At 37.9% G+C, this 12250-nt stretch overlaps 1 protein-coding gene across 7 annotated transcripts in view; it reads left to right on the forward strand.

The window, feature by feature from the left end:
* PDE4D (phosphodiesterase 4D) overlaps positions 1 to 12250 on the forward strand; it is a 1576413-nt gene that overhangs the window by 757705 nt on the left and 806458 nt on the right. The gene's annotated exons all lie outside the window — the stretch shown is intronic.

Genomic DNA, 12250 nt, shown 5'->3' on the forward strand with positions numbered 1-12250 from the left:
TGAACTGAGGGACAGCCACACTACAGAGTACTGTGCATCAGCTAATAACAGGGGAGATTTTGTTGAGTGTAAAAAGCAGATTCTTGAGTGATCAGAATGATCAACTGTAACACCATGTTTTATAAGAAGCCTCAGAAAATGGTAATATGTGTTTCTACAGGCACATACTGGTTTATGAAATTACATGAAGGTTTAGAATTTTGCTGTCCAGTATGATGTCCACTGGCCACAGAAAGTTATTTAAACTTTAATAAAAATAATATAAATAAAATTCTAGTTCCTGAGTTACACTAGCCATGTTTGGCTAGTGGCTACTGCCATCACACAGAGATCTAGAAAGATAAAGGGAACTGACAACAGGGTTAGCTGTGGGGGGTGGGGGGACAGGTTTGGGGATGGTGGTCAATAGGAACTGCTGACTTCAGGATGACTTTTAAAACTGTAAACATTTTTTTTACAGTGAGAGTGTATTTTATATTTTCCAGTTAATTTAGAAATAATGCATTTATAAAATTGAAAGCATACCTTGAAATAGGATTTCTAAAACATTTCAAGCTTTTAGTGAGTTAATTGATTTAAACACACTGTCCTTTCAGCCTCTTAACTCTCTAAAAGCATACAAAAATAGCTAAACCACTGTACAAATAATTTTCTCCCTTCTTCCCTTCCTTAAAAAAGTGTCTACTGAACACTTGCTATAGTCCAGGCCTTTAAAGTACAAGGATCATGAAGCAATTGGTGCATAGACTGAAGTATGTTCACTAACACATGGCTCTTAGAAGAGGATTTCTTTTTCATATATTATTTTTCCTCTGTGACCAATTAAATAATTACTGGTTGGCTTTATACAATGCTTATATATCATATTTCCCCGTGTAAAAGATGCACCCTTTTTTGAAAAATTTGGGGTCTAAAAACTGGGTGCATCTTACACAGTGGTTGTAGATTTTTTAACTTGCATTTTCTGCTTTTTTTGCATAGATGAGGAGTTGCATGAGTTTTATGATGAATAAAACTTGAGTTCAATAACTTTATGTAATACATTTTTTTTTAAATTTTGGGTCCCCAAATTAAGGTGCATCTTATACATGAAGAAAAACTGGTAATTACAGAATAAAAATGGTGGTTATTGGACTGGCTAGAATGTATATTTTTATATTAGTGCAAAAGATTTTTGTATTTATTGTACTAGAGCTGAAAAATAATGGTTTGGGGGAAATGCAGATTAGCGTACAGAATTTAGCAATCCTTTGAGCACCTCCAAGCCAACATCACATCATTGAAAACAAGACAGAAAAACGTACCTGCTTATACAGTTATATACACGGACTTACTACGGAACTATAAACTTTAGGTTTATAATTGTAGCTGGAAATTTATTTTCTGAAGTTTAATATCTTTAGACAATGATTCCTCCTAAGCAGGTGCATCAAGCTGATGGCAGCACAAATGCTTACTTGATTAATGTTTTAGATAACAGCAAGACCAATAGCATGGTGGCAAATCTTGATGATGAGTGTTTTGATAATGCTTCATACACAGTAGACTAGACTGAAAGTCCTAGCTACCATGAACACAGAGTGAACCTTGTGTCCCCAGATACACAAAGATCAACATTCTCATTAAAGCCATAGCAACTAGCACATAGTATTTGTCCAATTAAGTACTTTTAGATTAATTAAATTATATCCTGGAAACAGTCTATACATCTTAAATAAAGTTTGCCTTTCAAGGTCAATTAATGATCTAGAAATCGGCAAAGAATTTTATGACACTTGCAAAAAAGTTTGTGTTCCAACTTACATTATTTTTTTTTGCCTCATCTTAAAGGTGTGAATATAATGTAGCAAAATTTACTGTTAGAACCAAATCTCTTAGAGGATATGTGCTCGTTTGAAAAAATGATTTATTATATTGTTATTCAGTTAAAAATCCATGACAGCAACCAATTTAAGCACTATAAAAATGGCTGAATATAAATTTGATATAGGATCATCTGGGTAAAAGTCAACTGCATTCATTTGTTAGACTTCAATAGCATTAATCTCTACTTATTCTAGCACCTGGGTACATATGGACTGATCCATGACCAATATGAACATTGCCTGAGAGCTTTGGGAATCCAAAATCTCAAGCCTTACCCCAGACCTACTAAATCAGAATCTGTATTTGGCATGGTCACCAGTTGATTTATAGGTACCTTAAAGCTACACTTGTGTAGCTTTCAGTTGACACTTGTGTAGCTTTCAGTTGACACTTGTGTAGCTTTCAGTTGCCTTTGCACATCTCACCAACAGTGCCATTTAGACCACTATTTCTGTGGCCCCTTTGCCTGTTCACAACTTTTCAACTGGCAGGGCACCTACCAAATTGTCATTTAGACTCACAGCCCCAGCTCTCTCAGAGCCTCTGCTAAAGTTATGGCTTTACTAAGGGGAGATACACCATTTGAAGAGGAGGGTGGAATTATCCTCAGCGCAGGAGCTTGATAATAGAGTCTGGTACGAGGGCAGCCCCCTGACTACTCATGGTTAAGTGGGAAGCATTTCTGTTTCACTACAGTTCAGTAGAAAATAAAAACAAACATACCAGAATCCCAAGAAATTTCATAGTATTTATCACCTATGGTCAAGGAGATGTTTGTGGAAAGCTGAGGTAAGGGATCCTGGAAACGCCCATTTCTGGACATGCTAGAAGATGAAGGTAGATTCAGGGCCAAGCAAGTCTGCTTTCATAAATCACATAAGCCTATCAAGACTGAGAGGCCCTCATCTAAGGAAACCTGTTTAACTGTATTAGACCCAGCCCACATTTTTGTTAAAATCACAAAATGCATTTCTTTTTATTCATGCAACACATTGAAATTGGGTATTCTTTGGTGGGCAGTCTTTATGAAATGTGAGTACAGAGGTTATTGCCTACAAGGTAAGTTAAGCCTTAAAGTTCTAGAATATCTGACCTCTTATGTAACAGTGAATATACCTATCTCTACAGTTTCACTATTTTAGAAGTAAAACAATGCTTTGATTTCAAATATTAAATTAACTTAGGCATTGCTCTCCCACTCTGTCTACCGAGCCGTGACTCAGATGTCAGAACAAGTTTTTTTAAACTAATTTAAAAAGGAATTTTTATAACTTTTAAAGACATATCATTAGTAAGGCACGTAGTTAGTACAGCATCCTCTAATTTTCCATTTTCAATTTCTTAAAATTAAATATATCTTTTCCATTTCTAAAGCATTGTCTGTGGAACATAATTTCACTACATGTATCTGTAAGAGACCACATTGCCTCACGATGCATTTGATAATAACTTTTCTTAAATAGCAACTTAAACTTGCAAAGACAGCATCTGCTTTTTTTTTCTACTGCACCATCGCAGGTTATGCATGTTTTTCTTTTTTTTAAAGTTACAAAACCTTAGTAAAGTTGTAGAACATTTTACTATAAAACTGAGTTCCAGAGAAGTTGAATAAACTTCCACTTCCAGGTGACTTAGCTAGTTAATGATAGAACTGAGGATAAAACTCTGGTTTCAGTAATGCCTTTTGTCAAGCTCCCCTCAGAAGGTTCCTAATAGTTAGGCATGAAAAGTGTTATCCCTAAAAGTATGATCTGCTTATGAGGAGTCATTGTCTAAATATATTTAACTTTAAAAAACAAATTGCCAGGTACAATTATAAACCTCTGAATTATGGACACTTTCAGTGAAATGGACTATGTTGTCTCATAAAACCATATCCAAAACCAGAATGACTGAAACAGATGTTCTGTGTCAGAATCAGAGGGAGGTTTTCCAGTTACGTTATGCTAATTTGGGAGACTCTAAACATCCTTTCCTGGGAGGTGGGGGGTAAATGCAGAGCCTGAAAAAGAGAGACAAGCAAATGTGTTCCTTGGCGTGGAGTTCTGAATAGTTCACTACCGTGTTCCATTCCTGTGAGCTTAGGATACATGTTTAATGTTGCTCGTTTGCATGTCTATTATGTTGACAAAAACAGCAAAAGAATCTGAAGGTGTACCTCAGTCCCTTTGTGCATTCAGTGGACAGTGTTTGTAATGCAATGAAAAAATATTTAAGGGAATTTGTAGAGCTTTTGGTTATGAAGAAATATATCTGAGATTCTCAAAAATACCATTCCCAATGGGCATTGATTGGGGTTTGGATATATTTTCACTTCAAAAACTGTTTGTAAAGGCAGTAGCCAGGGCTACCATCACGCAGCCTGGCCCATGGAGGTTCGCATTGGATTTGGACAGTCAGTAAAGAAACAATGGAGCCAAAAACTGATGGGCCATCATCTTTAATCTAGCTTGCACCCAGCAGGCAAGTAAAAACACACACTGGGCTCCAAAACCCACTCACATTCAGTGCTCACAAAGCTACTGACTTATCCGAGTTTCCTAGAATCAAAGGTTTCTAGCTCACCAGACTTTATTCACCTCTGTTCCCCATCTCCTTCCTTCTCCCTGCACAAACTGCACAAATTGGCTTCTCACTCAACACTCCGCCATCTTGGCTGTTTCTCCTGGCCTCCTCCACGTGGCCTTTCTCTGCTCTCCTCTCTGCTCTCTCCTCTCTAATGCTAATCTCAGGAACTAAGAGAGCAAGCTCCCATTCTGCCCCCATTTTATAGTGTAGAAATCAAAACCTTTAATCCAATATACGAAATAGGGAAGTCTCTAATACAGCGGTTCTCAACCTGTGGGTCGCGACCCCGGCGGGGGTCGAACGACCAAAACACAGGGCTCCCTGTGATACAAAGTCACTTATCAGAGACATAATGGCATTGCACCACCCCACATCAAAAAGGGTGGGAAAGGCTTAGTCCTAAAACCAAGCCCCAGGCTACAAGGATCCTGCCTGCCCACAGCCCGCCCCTAACACACATTAACATCACCTGGGCAATGGCTTCCACGTGGGTAGCGCCATCTTTAACAAAGTGAGCATAATATATTTTATCTGCCCAACACTGTTGTAACAGATTCTTTATTTTCAGAGAAAGAAGGAGGTGGAGGGAGAGAGAAATAAGCATCAACTCGTTATTCCACTTAATTGTGCCTCCACTGAATTGCTTCTCATACATGCCCTGACTGGGGCTCAAACTAGCAACCTCAGGGTTGAGCCAGAGATCCTGGGATCTAACCACCAACCTTGGGGCTCCAGGACAATGCTCTATCCACTGCCCCACCAGCCAGGGCTGTAACAAATATTTTGAAGTGAGATCAGATTTTAACATATAAAGTTATGTGAATTCATTTTGCTAACAGTACCTTTATTAACTTCCTTGACTTTTATTTTTTTAATGACAAAAGCAGTCTAGTGTCGTGGTTGTGTGCATAGGTTCTAGACTTGGACTGTCTGGCTCAAAATTCCAACTCTGTCACCTACTGGAATTTATTTAACTTTTGTGCCTCAGTTTTCTCAATTTTAAAATCCCTACAGATATAGTGGCATACAGGGGTTATTTTATCACCAATCTCAGCACTTGCCTCATCTTCCCACTGAAAATAGACCTAGAAATATAGACTATTTTATGTTAAAACTTCAGTAGCCATCACAACCCATTGTCTTTATTGAAGTTTAGTTAATATTTAGAGAAGGCATTTTAGTGTATTATTTTAGCAAAGTAATCAAGAGGAGTTTTGTTCTAGTATTGGAAGCTTTTTTAAGTGGATGTATCAGAACAGAAGGAAAGATTCTGACGTAAATTGTATTGCAGTCCCCTCCCCCCAGAAATAAAATAGACAAACTGTGTTAATGTTTCTGGTATAGGTTGTACACTATAAAATGTTAACCTTTCTTTTAAATGAAATGTTGACTTATACTTTCAATAGAGATATCTCTGACATTTTGTTTTAATCTAGAAAATCTTTACTTAACTAGATTTAATCTTGAAAAACCTCATTCAATCTTTTTATTAAAACATATTGAGCTTAGGAGAACACATTGTATGCACAAAATGTAGCTCTAGTATAAATCAAGACCAATACACTTCTTTAGTTCAAAATCCTAGATATGTTTTCTATGTGAGCAGCCTTTTGATGATAAAGTAGGTGAATAACACTCGGAATATGTAATTGATTATGTTAAGAAATGTCTAATCTGCCTGACTTGGTGGTGGTGCAGTGGATAGAGCATCGGACTGGGATGCAGAGGACCCAGGTTCGAGACTCTGAGGTCGCCAGCTTGAGCGTGGGCTCATCTGGTTTGAGCAAAGCTCACCAGCTTGGACCCAAGGTCGCTGGCTTGAGCAAGGGGTTACTTGGTCTGCTGAAGGCCCATGGTCAAGGCACATATGAGAAAGCAATCAATGAACAACTAAAAACGTTGCAACAAAAAAACTGATGGTTGATGCTTCTCATCTCTCTCCATTCCTGTCTGTCTGTCCCTATCTATCCCTCTCTCTGACTCTCTCTCTGTCACTCTAAAAAAAAAAAAATTAAAAAAAGAAATGTCTAATCTGTTTTTGACTTCCCTATTGACTTGAATGCTCATGTACAGCCAATGAACAAATCCTTCTAATTCTTGTATCATTAGTCCCTTTCTTTCCATTTCCACACAATTTTGTATTGAAATGGAACTGTTGAAAGAAACAGCCCTAAAACTCATCATTCTCCAAATTATAGTACATGCTGCCATCAAATTAATCTTATTTAAAACTCTTCCTATTTTATTTAGCCTACATCACAATACATATTAGTGATTTTTTCATAGGAATGAGTCTAAAAATTTCAACATCTCTTACCTCCCCAAGACTATCTACCTCCACCAAATTGATTATTTTCCTTCCACATGTACCTTCTTTCAAGGCCTAATTCAAGTCCTGCTTCTTCTTTGAATTATTTTACATTGATATATATATATATATATATATATATATATATATATATATATATTTGTTACTCCTCTTAAACCTTCATGAGGCACTGATTGTTTCTGATATTAATTTTATATTTAGCATTTCTTTTCTTTTTTTTAAGATTTTATTTATTGAGTTTAGAGAGAGGCGAGACAGAGAGAAAGGGGTGGGGGTGAAATAGGAAACATCAAATTAGTAGTTACTTCTCCTATGTGCCCTGACTGGGAAAGCCTGGGATTTTGAACCTATGACCTCAGCATTCCAGGTAAACACTCTATTCACTGTGCCACCACAGGTCAGGCTCATTTATTTTCTTTGTTGGAGGATTATATACATCTTTTCAAGCACATAGACTTACTGTGTTTAATCTCTGCCAACCAGCCTACCTAATAAATGTTCAATAATGATGATGATTTGAAAAGCTCTGTTTACTTTGTTTAGATGTGCTTTGAGTCATAGGGATAACATAATTTTATCATCAGAATTTATAATGATATAAATTCAAAATGAAAAATAATCACAATAAAAATTTTAATTAAATAATGTTAGGATATATTATTTTGCAAAGTGAAAGCCACCATAGAGTTTAATTAAACACCTCCATATCAAAGGACTACAACTATGTAAATGAAAAAAAAAAACACTCAGGAATTCCACCTCAGATTGCCCTTCCCTGAATACCACCATGCCTTTGTAAAAATTTCATGACTTGGCAGGCTTCATAGGTTGTCACAGTGTATGTCCCAAGTGGAGCCAAGGACAGACTTTAATGTTAACTTGACCAAGACCTCAGGGCACTCAGATTTCTCCTATTTTCCATAGACATATCTATCATCAATTTTAAATTTTGGATTAGCTATCCTTTGGGGGTGGTTTGGTATAGAGTTGAAATAAAAAGCCTTGGAACTCCATTGGCAATCAAATCTGAGCTCTGCATTGTACTATATGTCCTTGGGCAAGTTATTTAACCTTCTTAAGTCTTCGTCAATAAAATAGTGGTAATGCAGTAACACCATGAGAATTATTGCAAGGATGAAATGAAATAAAATGAAGAACTCTTGTTACATAGTTGATATCTACTAAATGTGAATTTTGGTAAATTCCTTATTTCAGCTAGTTGCAGGTTTCATTTATTGGGTGTTCACTCTGTACCAGGCACTCTTCTAAAGACTTTATAGCAAGGGTATTAACACATATAATCCTTGTAGTATTCTTATATAAGAGCTATTACTATTTTCATTCTATTTAAGAGATGAGAAACTGTGCCACAGACAAGCAAAGTAGCACAACTAGAAAGTATCATAGCTGGAGATCAAAACAAGCTCTTGGGTTCCAAACGCATCCTGCTAACTATTCGACAACATAATCCCCTTCTACTATCACAGCATTTCCATTGACCACATCCTATCAACAATTTAAAAAGCAACTTCATTTTAACATACTATTTACCTAATTAAAACATAGTTGAAAGAAGCATAAAATGCATTCTATAGTCAAGTATAAATCATCTTTAATTTATCGGTTCTTTCAAATTAGCTGCACCATGGCTCCCTTTAGATTATGGGAAATCCAGCCTTTCTTGTCCACACCCAGACAAGGGCATGCTTTTCAATCCTTGTACCAGAACCTATGCAAATCTTATTTCTTATTTCTTTTGCTGCCTATGAACAATTAAATAAATGTTTTCAAGGATTCTGAATAATCTATAAAAGCAAAATTTGGATATCCATAAAAAAGGTCTTTAGGAAAACGTCTATGAAGTTACGAGATGTTATCCGCTGTTCTAGGCATGAGTGACATTATCCAAACATTATACCCATTTTTACATTTCCACTTGTTTAAACCTAAGGTCTTGCTTGGCTGTCACTTAAAGTACCGTGTTTTTCAGAAAAGTTCCTGGGAGCTAATGTTAAAGATATTTTAAATAAAGAGAAAAGGCAAGATGTGTATGTAGTGCTTTTGTTGGAACAGTTTTTCTGACACTGCACTATTACAAAGAAAATTGCCAGTCTATCCCAACCTCGCCTACCTTTGGTTATATTCAGGACTTCACAATTCGCGCCTCCTAAAGCAGTGATTCTCAAGCCTGATTTTGAAACACTGCAGGGTGTTTCAATTTATGTCAAGGGGTGACCAAGAATTCTCAAAACAGAATTAATTTTACTTTCAAAAAGCAGCATGCATACAATATATCATTTGTGGGATTCAAGCAGATAATTGTAGAGATAAGGAAATTAAACAAATAGCAATAGGATATGGGGTCCTGCAAAGAGTCAGCCAATTCTCCTCTATAATGGAATCCTTTAACATGTACCAGAGCAGTGGGAGGTTTGCAGAATGCTCTTGTTCAGTTTTAGTCTGTTTAGCCACAATCTTCCATGAATTTTTAATAGAATATTGTTATATCTTCTGTTTTAATTTAGTTGTGACTGTCACTAAAGTGTGCAATCTCTCTGAGCCTCTACATGACATGCTATGCATGAAAACACAAGCTTGTGTAAATAGTTCTTTTCAGAGAAGGTCACTGAAAGCAAGAACTAGACCCTAGAATCTCCTGAATGCAATGAGTGTCCCAGTATATGGCCCATATCATGCTCAATCACATAAACTCTTTTATTGTGTCACTGAGAATCACCTTTTTCTATTAATGCCAGACATTTAAGCATCTCCAGCTTCCAGGCTCTCATTTGGGTTCTTCAGCTATAATTTGTCTTGTCAATTGTTTTGTTCTTTATCTACCCTACCAGGTTATAAACTACCACAGGACAGGGACAACATCAAGCTATTCAGAGCATTCAGTATAGTGCCTAGTCCAAAATAAATGCCTACAGATGTTCGTTGAATGGAACTAAGTCTTCAGAAAGTGAATTTTTTCTATTTTTTAATGTGATGTCAGTATAGTGCCCACTATTTGCTTATTTTCACTTATCCTGTTATCTGAATTTTTATTTTGACTAATTTGAACAAGTTTTATATCTATTGACTGCTAGGATTAAAAAAATTTTTTTCAACAAAACATTTTATTTGCAGTCTAGTTTCTCATCCTGTATGTTTTCCCTCCTTCCTTCCTTCCTTCCTTCCTTCCTTCCTTCCTTCCTTCCTTCCTTCCTTCCTCACTTCCTTCCTTCCTTCCTTCCTTCCTTCCTTCCTTCCTTCCTTCCTTCCTCCCTCCCTCCCTCCCTCCCTCCCTCCCTCCCTCCTTCCCTCCCTCCCTCCCTCCCTCCCTTCTCCCCTCCCTCTCTCCCTCCTTCCCTCCCTCCCTTCCTCCCTTCCTTCCTTCCTTCCTTCCTTCCTTCCTTCCTTCCTTCCTTCCTTCCAGAGATGAGAAGCATCAACTTGTGTTATATTACTTTAGTTGTTAATTCATTGCTTCTCATATGTGCCTTGACCAGGGGCCTCAAGCCAAGCCAGTGACCCCCCTTGCTCAAGCCAGAGACCTTGGGCTCAAGCCAGTGACCCTGCACTCAAGCTAGCAACCCTGTGCTCAAGCCAGGTGAGCTTGTGCTCAAGCTGGCACCTTGGTTTTGAACCTGGGACCACAGCATCTCAGGTTGATGCTTTATCCACAGAATCACTAACTGGCCAGGTGGGCATGCATTTTTATGCATTTTTTCCCCTTGCCTGATCCTTCCTCTCTTGAGACTTGAGTCCGCTTCAGTATTCCCTCATCACGCATGCATACCATTTTCACTGTATTTTTCTGAACCTGATAATATTACTTTTTTTTAGGTGTTCTGATGTCTTTTCCTGAGCATTGTCCAGCCCTTTTCATTAACTCATGACATTGCAAGCAGGAAAGCATTACATTCCTGGTTTGCACATCTCCTGATGTAGTTGTCAGTCCCTCCGCCCACCTTTAAAGAAATTGGCTACTTCTTTTAAGGACTATCCCTATATTCTAAGGGACCTAGCCACTTCATGTTGCACATGTGATGAAACCCTTTGTACTGGTGAAAATTCTTTGTGAATAAGAATAATCCCATCCTGAGTTGTTAAATTTTTAGTATTTCTTTAGATTTTCTGATTAAGTCATGGCACGTGTCTTATTAAATTATTATAGGTACATTAAGAGGAGACTGTGCTTCAGAACCTCAGAGTATCCTTTTCTGTAACATTTGAAAGGCAAATAATTAAAAACTTCAGGTGGAGCAACCAGGGACGGGAGATAAGAAAATCTTTTATGATTGATTAATAGTAATCATAGGACACTCCCCTCCCCCCAAAACGAATCAGACTATTCCATTCTTGTTTATCTGGATGCATTTTGTAACTATTTTAATTATTTTGCTTTTAAAAAATGAAAAATACAGGTCCTGGCCGGTTGGCTCATTGGTACAACATCGGCCCGGTGCGTGGAAGTCCTGGGTTCGATTCCCAGCCAGGGCACACAGGAGAAGTGCCTATCTGCTCCTCCACCCTTTCCTCTCTCGTTTCTCTCTCTCTCTCTCTTCCCCTCCTGCAGCCATGGCTCAATTACAGCGAGTTGACCCTAGGTGCTGAGGATAGCTCCATGTCCTCCACCTCAGGTGCTAGAATGGCTCTGGTTGCAATGGAGCAACGCCCCAGATGGGCAAAGCATTGCCCCCTAGTGGGCATGCCGGGTGGATCCCAGTCAGGAACATGCAGGAATCTGTCTCTCTGCCTCCTTGCTTCTCATTTCAGAAAAATGCATAATATATATATATATTTGTATGTCTTGAGAAATGTGATTTCTCAAGACATACAGGGACGGGATATATATATATATAAATATATATATATATATATATATATATATATATTTGTATGTCTTGAGAAATGTGATTTGATTTTTTTTAAAGTGGGGGCTGGAATAGAGAGACAGATTCCCACATGAGCCCCCACCAGGATCCACCCAGCAACCCCTGTCTTGGACTGATGCTCAGACCAACAGAGCTATCCTCAGCACCCAGGTGGCCGCTGGAACTAATGGAGCCACTGGCTGTGAGAAGAGAAGAGGAGCGAAGGGGGAGAGGAAATAGAGAAGTAGATGATGGCTTCTCATGTGTGCCCTGACCGGGACTGAACCAGGGGGGACTTCAGTAAGCCCAGTGGACGTTCTATCCACTAGCCAACCGGCCAGGGCCTGATTTTAATTCTTAACTGTCTATAGCATCACTAGGCTGCTGAGGCATCTCTTTTCAAAGGTTTGGGTTCCCTTCCAATCCAGTTATAATATTTGCACATCCAGTGTCTAATATAACTTATAATAAAAGATTTAACAGGCTTTATCACTCAATTACTTGAATTGTTGTGACATTGAAAAAAATTTTCCCAATAGCAAACTAAATAGGCAGAAAATAATTTCTTCTCTTATTTTATTTTATTATTATTATTATTTTGTATTTTTCTGAAGCTGGAAACGGG

The sequence above is a fragment of the Saccopteryx bilineata genome, chromosome 1 (genome assembly GCF_036850765.1).
Source record: "Saccopteryx bilineata isolate mSacBil1 chromosome 1, mSacBil1_pri_phased_curated, whole genome shotgun sequence".
NCBI classification, from domain to species: domain Eukaryota; kingdom Metazoa; phylum Chordata; class Mammalia; order Chiroptera; family Emballonuridae; genus Saccopteryx; species Saccopteryx bilineata.